General features: G+C 48.3%; 1 protein-coding gene across 1 annotated transcript in view; it reads right to left on the bottom strand.

The window, feature by feature from the left end:
- The window catches only part of LOC101902869 (signal-regulatory protein beta-1), a 46,771-nt gene extending 33,349 nt beyond the window's left edge, over window positions 1-13,422 (bottom strand). Inside the window, exons 1-3 of the mRNA XM_015474218.3 lie at window positions 13,179-13,422; window positions 10,364-10,583; window positions 7,513-7,652 (exon numbers count right to left, since the gene is read on the bottom strand). The gene's annotated coding sequence lies outside the window, so the exon portion shown is untranslated. The remainder of the gene's footprint in view (window positions 1-7,512; window positions 7,653-10,363; window positions 10,584-13,178) is intronic.
- Between the last annotated feature and the right edge of the window lie 582 nt (window positions 13,423-14,004).

Genomic DNA, 14,004 nt, shown 5'->3' with positions numbered 1-14,004 from the left:
TCTCCTGGGGTTAGGCCTTGTTCACGCTTGCGCTCCTACGCATGAAGGAGCCAGCGGGGGCCAAGACCAGGAGGGAGACCCTGGGGTAGATACCCCAGGGGCAGTTCGTGTGCTCCCGGGTTCCCACGCCTCCGCAGAGTACAAACGAGTTGACAGGAGCCTGTCCCGCGAGGTCTGAGGAGGGGTGTCCTCTGGGCGCGGGAGCGCAAACAGGCCGTCTCAGCAAACAGAGCTCTTGATCTCATGCAAATACCTGCGTTCGTGCACCGGGAACAAGAGAATGGGCCCGCAGCTGATGCGGGCTGTAGGCGGCTTTCCCGCATTCCCTTCTGTGGGGCCTTGAAAGACCTAAGCGCTGGAAACCAAAGCGCCGGCGCCGCCGAACTCCGCGCCGCGCCGCGCTGGGGGCGTCTCAGTGCCAGTCTGCAAGAGGGGCCGCCGAGAGAGCCCAGCAGCTTGGTGGGCTTTCCCCGCCAGGCCCTCGCTCCCGACCCTCTATTCCTGCCTCAGCTTCCCCATCTGCACCGGGGGATGTTCAGAAGGGCTGGGCAAAGTGCCTGCTCCTTGCTGGAATCCTTTTATCCAGGCACAAGGAGACGTTTGCCGTTCAGAAGAGAAGCGAGGCAATAAGTAAAGAAATAAACAGACAAGATAATTTCAGATAACAAGTGCTAATAAAATGGCAAAAACAAATAAAATGCGAGTACCAGACTTCTGTTCTAAATGCTATAAATACGTGTGTTTGCTCCTCCAATCTCACAACAGACCTAAGAGACAGATTATTACCCCCTTTCACAGATGGGAAAATGGAGGTTGAATCAACTATTCAAGGAAAATGAGAGGTTGAATAATATATTCATGGCAAAATAGGCTGAAGAATTTACTCAAGAGTCCAGTAGATGGTGGAGACTAGCTTTGGACTCAGTCCTGCTCCAAGGGTGACCTTTTAATCACTCCGTCTGCCACTTCTGGTCATGCTAAGGAAGATGGAAAATTATAAAGAGAGCACTGGGATAAAGGAGAGCTATTCTTGGAAAGGTGTCAGTGAACATCTCTACATCCCAGGGCAACTAAGCTGAGGCCTGAAGGAGTGGATACAGCTGTGCAAAGAGCTGGGTGGTCCAGGCAGAGGGAACAGCCAGGGCCAAGGCCTGGGGGTGGGAAGAGTGGACTCTTTACATTTCATAAATATAAGGAAGGTCAAGGGGGCTACAGCTCAGTGAGGAAGGGCAAGAGTGGTGGGTGAGCAGATTGCAGGTAGCCAGAGGCCAAGTGGAAAAAACTTTGCAGGTCTTGGCAAAGAGCCGGGATTTTATTCCAGGTTTGACAGGAAGTCACATTGCTATTATGGCTGCTAAAGTTTTGTGTGGATAATGGGTTGGACTAGCCAGTGGAGGCCCCTCCTGCTCTGCCAGGCTTGGGCTGGAGGAGGAGGTTGATCACTCAGGTCTTAAACACACACTTCTTGCATCTGTTCTCCTGTGTCTAGGAGATTCATGTTGGCAGTCACCAATTCCCTAGCCCTTGGTCTCCAACACAAACTTGGAGATGTCAGATCAGCTAAACCCTCATTTTACAAGTAGAGGTGAGACTGAGGCCCAAATGGAAGGAACAGGGCAGGGGCAGTATCTGTTTCATACACTGATGCACAGCTACTAGCAGGCCTCAGATCCAGGCAGGGGACCCTGCCCTTGTCCCTGGTTCTCATACTTTAAAGAGCCTCTCTCTGGCTCCTCCAGCTGCATATGTCCCCACAGGGCCAAGGGGACATGCCCACCCAAGACTCTACTCCCTTTCTAGACACACTCTGGGGTCCCAGGATTCTTAAGCTCCCTTCCCAAGGGTCCAGGCTGATTCCAGGGCCTCTGCAGGCCTCTTCTGATTTGTTGTCTGCAAGCAAAACACTAGGCCCAGGATGTAACCAATAGGTCAATCAACCAACAGGATGGAGCATGGGTGAAGGGAGCTTGGACAGGCAGCCTGGAGCGCATGTGGGTCTGCACAGTGTGGCATGGAGCCAGGAATGAGAAGAGAGAAGGGAGAAGGCATCTGGGGAGCTAGGGGCTGGGGCCCAGCTCTGCCCACCACCACTCAACATCTCAGTCTGAGGAGTCCAGGGTTTCCAAATTGAACCTGGCTTTCCAAGTAGTTATGAAGTTATATTCCTTGAGGAGAAGGATAGAACATTTTCAAAACAATGTATTAGCTTGATATATAATATTTAAATTTTGGGAGTGAGTGGGCCCCAGGCCCCACCAATATCAGGAGTGGGTCTGGCCTAGAATATAAGAGAAATTCACTATTTATCAAGTAGATGGATTAATCTCATTTAATCCTCACACAGACTCTACAAGGGAAATAGCATCATCTGTGTTTTATTGATGAGGAAACTAGGCTTGGAGAGATTTAGTGACTGCCCCAATCCATCACATTAGAAAAGAGAAGAGTTGAGCCTCAAGCCCCAGTATGTCTGATTCCAAAATCCTTTGTAATTGGTTCATGATGAGTTCACACCCATCATGAACACCTATTGATCTTGTTGGATAGAAGTACTGTTTATATACATGAAAAAGGACCCCCTCCTCTTGATTATTGCTTTATCCTTTCAGGCACTTGGGAGGTAAGGGCAGGAGCTAAAGTCCAATTGAATGGTTTTGGGGAAACTGAGGCCTTGAGCAATAAACCAAGGTATCATCAAGGCTTTAACAAACAGAGTTGACTTTTCTTGTGTAACAAGCAATCGGGAGGTCGCCAGACCAAGGCTAATGTAATTGGTGCAACATCCTCAGCAAACGGCTTCCATCTCATCCTCTGTTCTGGTTATTTCTGGTTTTATAATAAACAACTCCCAAACAGTAACCATTGTATTATTTTTCTACAGCTTTGTGGGTCAAAAATTTGGGCAGTGCTCTGTTGGGTGAGAAATATCAACAACCTCAGATATGCAGACGATTTCCCTATAACGGCAGAAAGTGAAGAGGAACTAAAGAGTCTCTTGATGAGGGTGAAAGCGGAGAGTGAAAAAGCTGGCTTAAAACTCAACATTCAAAAAACCAAGATCATGGCATCCAGTCCCATCATTTCATGGCAAATAGAAGGGAAAAAAGTGGAAGCAGTAATAGATTTTATTTTCTTGGGCTCCAAAATCACTGGGGGCAGTGACTGCAGCCATGAAATCAAAAGATACTTGCTCCTTGGAAGGAAAGCTATGACAAACCTAGACAGCATATTAAAAAACAAAGATATCACTTTGCCAACAAAGGTTCATATAGTCAAAAGTATGATTTTTCCAGTAGTCATGTACAGATGTGAGTTGGACCGTAAAGAAGGCTGAGCACCAAACAATTGATGTTCTTGAACTGTGGTGTTGGTAAAGACTCTTGAGAATCCCTTGGACTGCAAGGAGATCAGACCAGTCAATCCTAAAGGAAATCAACCCTGAATATTCATTGGAGGACTGTTGCTGAAGCTGAAGCTCTAATCCTTTGGCTACGTGATGTAAAGAGCTGACTCATTGGAAGAGACCCTGAAGCTGAGAAAGACTGAAGGGAAATGAGAAAAGGGCAACAGAGGATGAGATGGTTAGATATCATCACCAACTCCATGGACATGAGTCTGAGCAAACTGTAGGAGACAGTGACGGACAGGGAAACCTGGCGTGCTGCAGTCCCTGAGGTTGCAAAGTGAGACGTGACTCAGCAACTGAACAACAATAATTGGGTGATCCTTCTCATCTGTAAGCATCAACTAGTCACTTTTCATATTCAGCTGAAGATTTTACTGGGATGCCGGTGCTTTCCTGGGATGACTACAGTGCTAAGCTCAGCTGGGTCCCTCTCTTTTTCTATGTAGTCCTAGGGCCTTTCCAGGTGATCTCTCCAGCAGAGTGGTTTGACCTTGCCAATAGCAGCTTCTGGATCCAAAAAGCCATGGCAGAAGCTGTCAGTTCTCTTAAGGGCAACACCTAGAATTGGCAGAACATCATTTCCACTCTAGTCTTTTGGTCCAAGAAGTCACAGGCCAGCCTAGATTGAGTGAAGGGAAAAATTGACTCAAATTGACTCTTCCTCTTGATGGAAAGAGGGTCAAAGAATCATCAGCCATCTTTAATTTACAAAATAGCTGCTTAAGATCCAGTCCTCACATCTCAAATTCCAGCCAGCAAGGAGAAAGAGAGGAGTAATGTGTATACTCTCTCTTTTAAGACATTCTCTAGAAATCACATAAAACATTTCCCATTGGCAAGAGAAATTCATGGCCATACCTAAAATATGAAAAGGAAGCTAGGAACTGTAATCTTCATGCCAGGCTGCCACGTGCCCAGATAAAATTAGGAATTCTATTGACTAAGGAAGAGAGGCAAAGTGAAGATTGAGGAAAGACTGGAAATCTGTTTTGTTGTTGGATTTTTTTGCTACCAACAGCCAAACACATTCCTAATGGACATATTTCATTTTCAGTCTTGTTCCTCCTAATGCATCCTCCACCCTGTCACAAAAATAACCCTTCCTTTTTAATCATTCTTTTATGTTTCTAAAAGGTAAATCTCTTAATCATCCCCATGCCAACAGCAAGTGTCTGAAGTTTTTTGTGTGGGGGCCATGGGATTTTAGTGCCTAAAATAACAATAACAGCTTTCCCCACACACCAGGCACTACAGCAAGCACTGTATGAACATATCTTACTCGGTCCTCACGGTAACCAAATAGGAGAGGACTGTATTGATACATGAGGAAATGGAAGCCCAAAGAGGTTAAGCGACTCGCCCCAGGTCACACAGTGAGTAGGTGCAACATAAGAATTCAAATCCTTGTCTGTTTGATTCCACGGGTGTGCTGAAAAGCCTACATATGTGAAGCCCAGGGACTGTTGAGCGATAATCACCCTGGAGGATAAGCAAGGCCCTGCTTTGTGTGTGAGTGTCAGAAGAGGAAAACCTGAGCCAAGAGCCTGCAGATACCCCTTCCTCCCTGCGGTCCTTCAGTCAGGGAACCTGCATCAAATCCCCGTGTTTGGCAGGCATACTGAACTTCATGGAATTAAACTGGCACCTGGAATTCATTTCACTCCATTTCCTCTACACCCTGAAAGAACCCCAGGTCATGAGTAGGAAAGTTTACACAACTGTTTAATTGTTAAGCAGTGATCAGGGCACAAATCCAGCAACCCTCTGGCTTCTCTGGGCCCAATTACATGAGGCACCTTCCAGTTCTGAGGTCCTCCATTCTGACCCCAAGTTCTTCTTGCCTTTAATTTACCCTGTTTGAGAATCTACAGTGGCTCCGGATCCCCTTGGATTCAGCTTTGCCCTGCAAAGGGGATGGAGAAGGGGAAAGGGACAGACAGACCTGGGTTCAAATTCTGATTCTATTTTTGGTGACCCTCAGTTTCTGCATCTCTCAAATGGGAGGGATAATTCCCAGTCTACTAACTTGTTGGCACTTGCTGAGGACCACGTAGGACGAGGGATAGGAACGGCTTTTGTAGACCAGAGCCAGACAGGATGCAGTCTCCACTTTAGCAGATTGCATCCTTGGAGGGCAGGGCCAGCTGAGGCGGGGTGGGGTCAGGGGCAGTGCTGCACCTTCTGGGGTGTGGGAGGCTCCTGCCTAAGCCTTGCACAAGTGGCCAATGGAGGGCGTTTATACATAGGTGCCCTGTCAGGGCCACAGTGAATCAGAGCAATGGTTCTGGAGCTAGACAAACCTGTGTTTGAATCCCAGCTCCATCCTTACTAGCTGAGGGACCCTAGAACCAGAAGGTAACTTCCCTGTCCCTCTATATTCACACCTATGTGATGGGATAGAAAAGACAGCCTATCTCACTGTGGGTTTTTAAAGAACTGAATGAGAACTTGCCTTTAAAGCATCTAACTTAGTGCAGATAAACTGTCCCCTGATAGTAGCAGCAATGGTGATGAACACTTTTGGGGCTCTAATTAAATACTGTACTATGTGCTTCATTGATCAGCTTACATACTCTTCACCAGTGTAAGGCTGAATACCCAGCCCAAGGTCACAATAAGTGGCGAAGGCTGGGTCTGAACCTGAGCACAGGCAGTCTGCCCCAGAGTCCACCTTAATCCATGCACTATTCCATTCGGACTTTATATTCGTACCCAATAGTGCCTCCATAGCCACCACAGCAGCTGATTGGAGCAGGAGGTGTCACCTGAGCCAAAGGCTGCCAAAATAGAGGCCAGCCGGCAGCCACTGGTTTGGCCTGGTGCAAAATCTCCACCCAGCAGGGCTGAGCGCAGTTAGCTAAACTGATCAGTATCAATTGGTCTAGTATTGGTACTGTGTTTGAATCCGGATCTCAGAGTTGGAGAAATGCATAAAAACCGAAAGACCCCATAGGATCAGATATTACAAAGACAGTGTGAAAACACAGAGACTCTTACGTGAAGGCACATAAGTGAAGACAAGAAGGGGGCCCTGAACTAACTCAGTCCCTGGAGCACTGGCAGCTGAATGATTTGCAAGTGGCTAAACTGTCAGTGGGTCTGGGGAGACTGCAACACCTTCTGCTCTGTGCTCGCCTTCTGCAGGTGTCTGCACTTAGCAGCCAGAGAGGTCCCACCAAAAGGGGATGCTCACAGCCCTGTCCCAAAACACGAGGACCGAGGAACTAGTCAAGGAGGAATTATTTCAAATAGTTGGGAATTTCTTAAGTATAACTTTTTTTCCTTACTACAGAAGTCCTTGTGTCCCAGTTGTTGGCTCTCCTGCCAAAACTTGTCCTAGCCTGAGAGCTTGGTGGGGCGCTTTGCATTCCCACCAGGGATCCCTGTCACAGAACCACTGGTGAAGAGCGCTGGCTTTTCCCAGGAAGCTCCCAGGGAAGCTGGGTGCTTTGCCTCCCACATACACCTCAGCCTCCCCCCGCAACGGGGGCATCACGTTGGTAATCGATGAGACTGGTAATAGTTAAGAGGGTCATTGTACTAGTCTCTCTACTTTTCTGTACTTGAAATTTGTCTTAAAAAGAAAAAAAGGGGGGATGTTTTCTCTGATGTGCCTTCTTCCCCACACATCCTCAGAGGACTTCCTATTGCCCCTCTCTGCCACCATCACCCACGGCATAATTTCCAGCTCCCCCCGCCCCCGCCCCCCGCTCTGGTTTGACTGAGAGAGCAGTTTAGCTCCACTTACTAGCTGCCTGTCAGTGTACTAGAGTCATCCGGGAACACTCAAAAGCCTTTGAGGCCCAGTTGTCCCCCCAAGTCCCAAGATTCAGAGCTAAATGGTCTTCTGTGGGGGTTCTGGATGCTAAGGGTTGGCAGATGCTCCCCAGCTGATTCTGGCACTTTCCGGAGTTGAGCAGCCATCTTGACAACCCAAAGCCATCCCTGCCCTTTGGCAACAGTTTTGTTACCTGAGCCCCCACTCTCACCCCTGGGGGTCCCACCACACCCGGCCCTAAGTGACTTGAGGAGTTGTTTCTTCCAAACCCAAACCATGTGCTTCTTTTACCCCAGAGTGTCTGCCTGGATGGCATTCTTTACCTTACCTTATGCCGCAGGGGTTCACATCATTGTCACCATTTGGAAAGCGCAGAGAAGCACCTAGGAGCCCACCACAGCCCCAATACAGGCCCGGGAATTCGTGAATAGAAAGGATCCATTGTTGCCAGTCACTTTAAGGGAACAGCTGAAAAACACATTCAAAGGATCCTGAGATAATGAGTATGCTAATGTGATTTCCACTGGGTGCTTGTGCTACCTCCAAAATCACTGTCAGAACTTCCTCATGGATTCAAAGCTTCCATTGAAGTCAATGGGGGATTTGAGTTAAAATAACATCAAAGTTTTTACTTGAATGGACAAAACTGGGGAGTTATGAATTAAGGGTTAGCTTGACGTTGGCCCTGACACTGCTGACCTTGAGGGGAAAGCAGGCTGTGAGGGGAGCTTCTGGCCAGGCTGGGAGTCCCTTGGGTGGACTGAACCAGCAAGTGTTAAATGGGGGACCCTTTCATATGACAAATGAAAACCTGCTCTCCACTCACTAGGTGGAGGATCCTGGGCAAGGCAAACCATTCCTCTGTCTGAGCCTCAATTTTCCCATCTGTAAAATGGCTTGCTTCCAGGATTAAAGAAGTATGTGTGTGAGAGGAGTCAGTTGTGAATAAAACAGGTGAACTCTGTTATTACAGTGGAGTTGCCATTCTAGTGGGGGAGACAGATACCAAACACAAGAACAGATCGTTAACAAGTAAGTGGTTGTAAGTGCTAGGGAGAAAGAGTAGAGGAGAGAGCCTTAAGGAAAAAGTTTTGGAATAGACAGACCCAAATTCAAATCCAAGCTTGCCCCTCGCAGCTATGTTACTCCTGGGAAAGTGATTTTATCTCCCTGAAGTTCAATGAGATCCATTGATCATTCATCCACCCACTGAACAAATATTTAGAGTTCTGCCTTGCGTCAAGCATTCTTTTGAGTGCTGGAGGGGCCACAATGAATAAAAGAGACAGAAATCTTTGTGCTTAGGAGTTTAAACTCTAGAGGAAAGAAACAGACACCAAGTAAACATACACGTATCTGGTGATGAAGGAAAATAAAGCAAGGTAAGGGATAGAGAATGATGGAGAGGCTGCTACTGTAAGCAGGGGGTCAGGGAAGGCCTCTGTGAGGAGGTGACATTGAAAAATAGGAGGGAATGAGCCACGTGGACAGAGCATTCCCAGGGGAGGAAGAGCATTCCCAGGGGAGGAAGCAAGGGCAGAGGCCTTGAGGCAGTACCTGCATGGGGTACATTGGTGCATGGAGGTGGGGGGGCCTAGAGAACCAGAGACCAGGTGCATGAAGAACTGCACTCAGCGTGTGACTCTAAGTAGGAGTTCAGTAGATAACGGTTATTGTCTGTGCCCCTTTCATGAAAACTGGGGCAATAGGTCACTTTCCACTATCATAAAAGTTCTTGGGGATTCTCTGTGGATTGACAGCTTTTTCATTTACTTTTCTTCTCCTTTACTGAGCGAGAACCAGCAAGTCAAGTTCCTAGTCCACCTGCAAGCCCACCTCCCTGTCTCTAGTCTGAAGCCAACAGGAATGTCTGACAGGTGGCAGAGGTACTGGGGGTGGGGGCCGAGCGAATGATGGTCGTTAGATAATAATGGCAGTGTCTTGAATTTCCTTCCTCTCTGCAGCTTCACAAATTAGATGCCCTAGAAATGCTGTGCCCGTTGCCAAGATGCACCTCCATCTGGGGTGAAAGGCGACATCTGCTTAACAGCTGCATCTTATTTGAGAGTTGGCACTTAATTAAATTACTCAGCTCTGGTTGGGGCAGGCAGAACTGAGCAGCAAGGGGCAGGCCCATCACAAGTGTGCCTTCCACCTCTCCCAGAGTGTGCCTCCACACACCTGTTGATTCCACCAACCTGGACATCTCCACATTTCAATACACACCATGCTCTCTCAGGCTACCCCCTTGCCTTTACTCACGCTGCCCCCCTGCCAGGGACACTCTCCTGGCTGCCCACTTCCCCTGTGTCTTCCAAAAGGTCCAATTCAAACATCAACTCCTCCTGCACGAGGCCTTTTCCAGCTTCCCAGGCTCAACACATTTCCTCCCGTGAGCTTGCGCCATACTTGGTGAATTTCTTACCTGGAGCATTCATACGATTGTACGGCAACGTCATTCACCCTGCCGGTCTACGAGTTCCTCATGGTTAGGAACCATGTTGAATTCATCTTTGTGATTCCTGCATTATGCCCAACTCCCCACGGACACTTAATATGTGTTTGGTTAACAAATGGATGGATAGAGGGAAGGATGGAAGGAAGAGAGAAGGAAGAAGGGAGAGATGAACAGATGGATTTACTGCCACCATTTAAGTCTAAGCCACCATTATTTCTCAGTGGGACAAACACCAGTTTCTTACTAATCTTCTAGTTTCTACTTTTCCCCACAGTAGTTCATTCTACTCAGAGTGCTTAGGAATATTTTAATTAAAGAATTAACATTATGTCACTCCTCTGTTTAAAACCTTTCAGGAGCTTCCACATTCCTAGTCCTGGCCTACAAACCCATGTATGATCCAGACCCTTCCTGCCCTTTTAATCTTATCTCCTTGTTTTTATGCGTTCCAACAGCTTTGGGAACCAGCCAAGCTCCCTCTCACCTCAGAACCTTTGCATCTGCTATTCCCTCTGCCTGTAATTCACTCCCCTGGCAGTCTGTCAACCTGGCATTGTCTAGTCCTTCAGATCCAGCTCTAATGCCATCTCCTCAGAGAGGCCTTTCTTAATCTCCTAGGAAATATCCACCATCTTGATCCCCAAAGCAAAGGGTGTCTGATCCAGCCAAAGTAGGCTTTGACTGCTAAAACCCAGCCAGCTTCCCAGAGCATCGCCCTCACCTGGGATGGCAGTTCAGATCCTTCCTCAGAGATAGCCACAAGCCACCCCTTCCCCCAAAGTCTCACTCCTCCTCTTCATCAACTGAAGATGCTTCATGAATGAGCTTGTCTGGAGCTGCTGCAATTAAACCGTCGGAGCAACATTGGACCATTTGTTTACTATGGCACTTAGAGCTGGAATGGCTTGTTGTTTTGATGTTTCTATTTTCAGCTTCGTTTCCTAAGGGTAGCAGGAGAGGGTAGGCAATGAATCCTGGTCTATTCAAGCAAAAAAGATGTTTCAGTGAATCCTAGCATTTCAGAGTCACAAAATTCTAGAATCATTGTCAGAGAATGTGAAAGCAGTAAAAATCCGCAATTTTAGTTACAGGTTCCTAAGTTCCTGGGATTCTAGAATCTTATACAACAAAAATTAGAATCTTAGTGTCAAATCCACTCATAGTCTTAGAGTGATGGAATCTTAAGAGATTTCTCACTCTGTTGCGTTCTCTGCTGTGCTATCAACTCCTCAGAAGACCTTCTTTAATGATCTTATCTACAATATGCACCCCCCAACCCCGCCACCACACCCATCCTCTGTCACTCTCCATTGTTTTATTCTGGTTCATTTTTCTTCACAGCACTGATTACCACCTGATGTTTGATATTTATTTCTCTGTTTATTTGCTTATTGCCTGTCTCCCCCACACGTTGAATTGAGGTCAGGAACTCTGTTTTGTTCACTGCTTAGAAGTACTTACAACACTATCTGGCATGTTCAGTTCAGTTCAGTCGCTCAGTCGTGTCTGACTCTTTGCGAGCCCATGAATCTCAGCGTGCCAGGCCTCCCTGTCCATCACCAACTCCCGGAGTTCACTCAAACCCACGTCCATCGAGTCGGTGATACCATCCAGCCATCTCATCCTCTGTCGTCCCCTTCTCCTCCTGCCCCCAATCCCTCCCAGCATCAGGGTCTTTTCCAATGAGCCAACTCTTCGCAGGAGATGTAGTAGGGACTAAAAAAAAATTTGTTTCTGTTCATCTAATAAATATTTTTTGAGTACCCACTTCATGTTGGCCATGTGAGATGTCCCAGAATGGGAAGTAGGTCTCATTTTGCACTGCTCAGATTCAATTGGTGGTAAACACACAGGGCACTGTGTTGAAAAGAATTCTCAGGTCTCATCCAAGCTTGAGGGTTGGGGGAGGGGGAGATTGATTAGTAATGGCTGGCATGGACCCAGCAATGGAGAAAGGTGTCATCTCTGCTCTGACCTCTAACTTAACAAAACTGAGGTCCAGAAGGGAATGGAGGTACACTAGAGTCAGCCAGCTTGGGGCTACTGCAGCCAGGATTGGAACCCCCCATCACTCTGTCTGTACTCTTTAGCCTCACCTCACAGGGCTGCTGCCTCAGCTTGAGTCTGTCTCGAGGGCATGGTTTTAATGCCCTCCCCATCCCCCCAGTCTTCCTGGGTTCACTCCTCCAGGTGCTCCCAGGAGTAAGGGGTAGCTGAAGTCCCTGGCCCTGAACCCAAGCCTGGGAACCTAATTCTGGAACACTGCCTGAATGCACAAGCCAGTTATTTTTAAAAATCCAAAAAGAAAAGGAAGAAAGAGAAAACAGTGCTTCGGTCTCTGCGCCAACCCTGGCTGAGAGAATAGAGACTTGAAAGGAACAAAGGGTTTCCTCAAACACGGCAGATCAAGGGCTTGGCTTATGTGGTAACCAGTAACCCACCACCGTGCTTTGTGACAGATCCTTTAGAAGGCAGAGGGCTCTGTTCCTGCTGCAGCTCTGGGGGTGGCGGGAAGGCACAGGGGACATCCTCGCCACCCCCACCCCCACTCCAGATCAGGCTGCTACAATCATAGACCTGGAGAACCCCTGAATGTTAGGGCCTCAAAGCTCTACAGAGCCTGGAGGCTGATACCCTCTTGGTCAGACAGGCAGGCAGAAGCCCTGGAGGGCTCATGGTCACAGAGGGAGCCATGGGCCAGGGCACTTCTCTCCTCACCAGGGCCCCTTTCAGGAGGATGGAGACTAGTTAAATGTTCCTATCTCCCCCTTTACCTCTTGTACCCATCATGACTGCCTTGGAAAGCCTTCTCAGGAACTCTCCCAACCATGAAGTTTCCTGTTCTCTTCCTCCCACAGACTTCTTTTTTCGAGGTGCCTATAGGGTACAAGTTCTGCCCTCTAGGTCTTCAGCATGTGCACTGGTTAGTTCTGAGATCACAGAATTGTAGCTGAGTCCCAGACATTCTTGTAAGGTGGGCACATACCACCAGGTTCTGTGACAAGCCCCTTACAGGTGGTGACCCATGTGAGTGGCAAACAGTCCTGATATAGGCTCCATTATCCCCACTTTTCAGATGAGAAAACCAAGGCTCCAAAAACTGGAAAAAGTGCGTAAGGTGACACAGCAATGGTTTGGCAGACCTCACACTCGGACCCGCCGTCTCCTAAGCCAGCTTCCTGTTCCCCTACCCCTCCCTCGCGTATTAAAATCGACAGTGTTTCACCCAAGTCACAGAACTGAGGAAAGGCCCCGAGGGATCAGGCTAGGAATGAGGAGTTTCCCTCCATCTGATGCCACCCTGCACACACGTCACACATTCATCCCCAGCCCGAGTCAGCCCCAGCCTGGGCGTGGCACCAGCCCTTCCAGCCTCCTTGTCACCCCCCCTCTGTACTGGCTCACGGTGTCTCTGTCCCACGGCTCTTCCCTACCCTGCTTGTCAGCCTGTGTTGCCTCTCTTCTGTGGGCCTTTCTCTGCATCTTTGTCTGCCTCTGGCTCCCTGTCACATGCTCGCAGTCCCCCATCCCTGTACCTTCTCTTTCTCTCTCGGCATCTTGTGCTGTCCTCTCTCTGTATTCTGTGTCTCCTTTAATCCTCCGGCTCTGGTTCTGTGTTACTACTTCTCTTACCCAGCCCCCCTGTCTCTGCTTTTTGTGTCTCTTTCTCCCTAAAGCCACTTCTCTCTCTCACTCCAGCTCTCTTCTCTCTCTTCCTGATGTCTCTCTCTGTCTCTGTCTCTCTCATTCTCACTCCAGCTCTCCATCTCTCTTGCTTCTGTCTCCGCAGCCTTACTCACCTTCCCTCTCCCCCCACCCCTCCCAGCCTGCTCCTTCCCTCACACACCCCCACATTCCGACACATCCCAGCTTAGCTGTAGGGACACAAGGAGGGATGGGTCAGGGACACTCCAAAAGCCGGGGTCGGGGTGCTCGCATTAGACAGACCCAAGTCAGACTCTTCCTTTTCTTCCTCAGCAATGACTGGTTGCTTTCCTGGGAGGCAGACAAGAAATCCCTGAATAGGGATTTAAAGCACTAAGCTCTGATTCCTTCTTTTTAATATTTATAAAGAGAGAAAGGGGATAATTTCAGGAAGATCATTTCAAGGCGAAAACCCACATATTTTCAATAGAATTATTCCAGAAAGCCCCTTTCCGGCTCATTGGAGTGTATAATTTTGTAAGTTAAAGACATGAGGTCTGGTTTCCAAGTTCCCTAAAATGACGCAGCTGAGTGAGGGCCGGAAAGGAAGTGTAAGATGAGAAGGAGGGGATGGTGGCAGAGAGAAGAAACAGACTCTGAGGCCACACATGGGCCGAGGGGGCAGCATCAGCCAGCGGCCCTGCCAGGCCCTCCCCA

The sequence above is a fragment of the Bos taurus genome, chromosome 13, assembly GCF_002263795.3.
Source record: "Bos taurus isolate L1 Dominette 01449 registration number 42190680 breed Hereford chromosome 13, ARS-UCD2.0, whole genome shotgun sequence".
Classification (NCBI taxonomy): domain Eukaryota; kingdom Metazoa; phylum Chordata; class Mammalia; order Artiodactyla; family Bovidae; genus Bos; species Bos taurus.
This window is presented reverse-complemented; position numbering and strand designations above follow the sequence as displayed.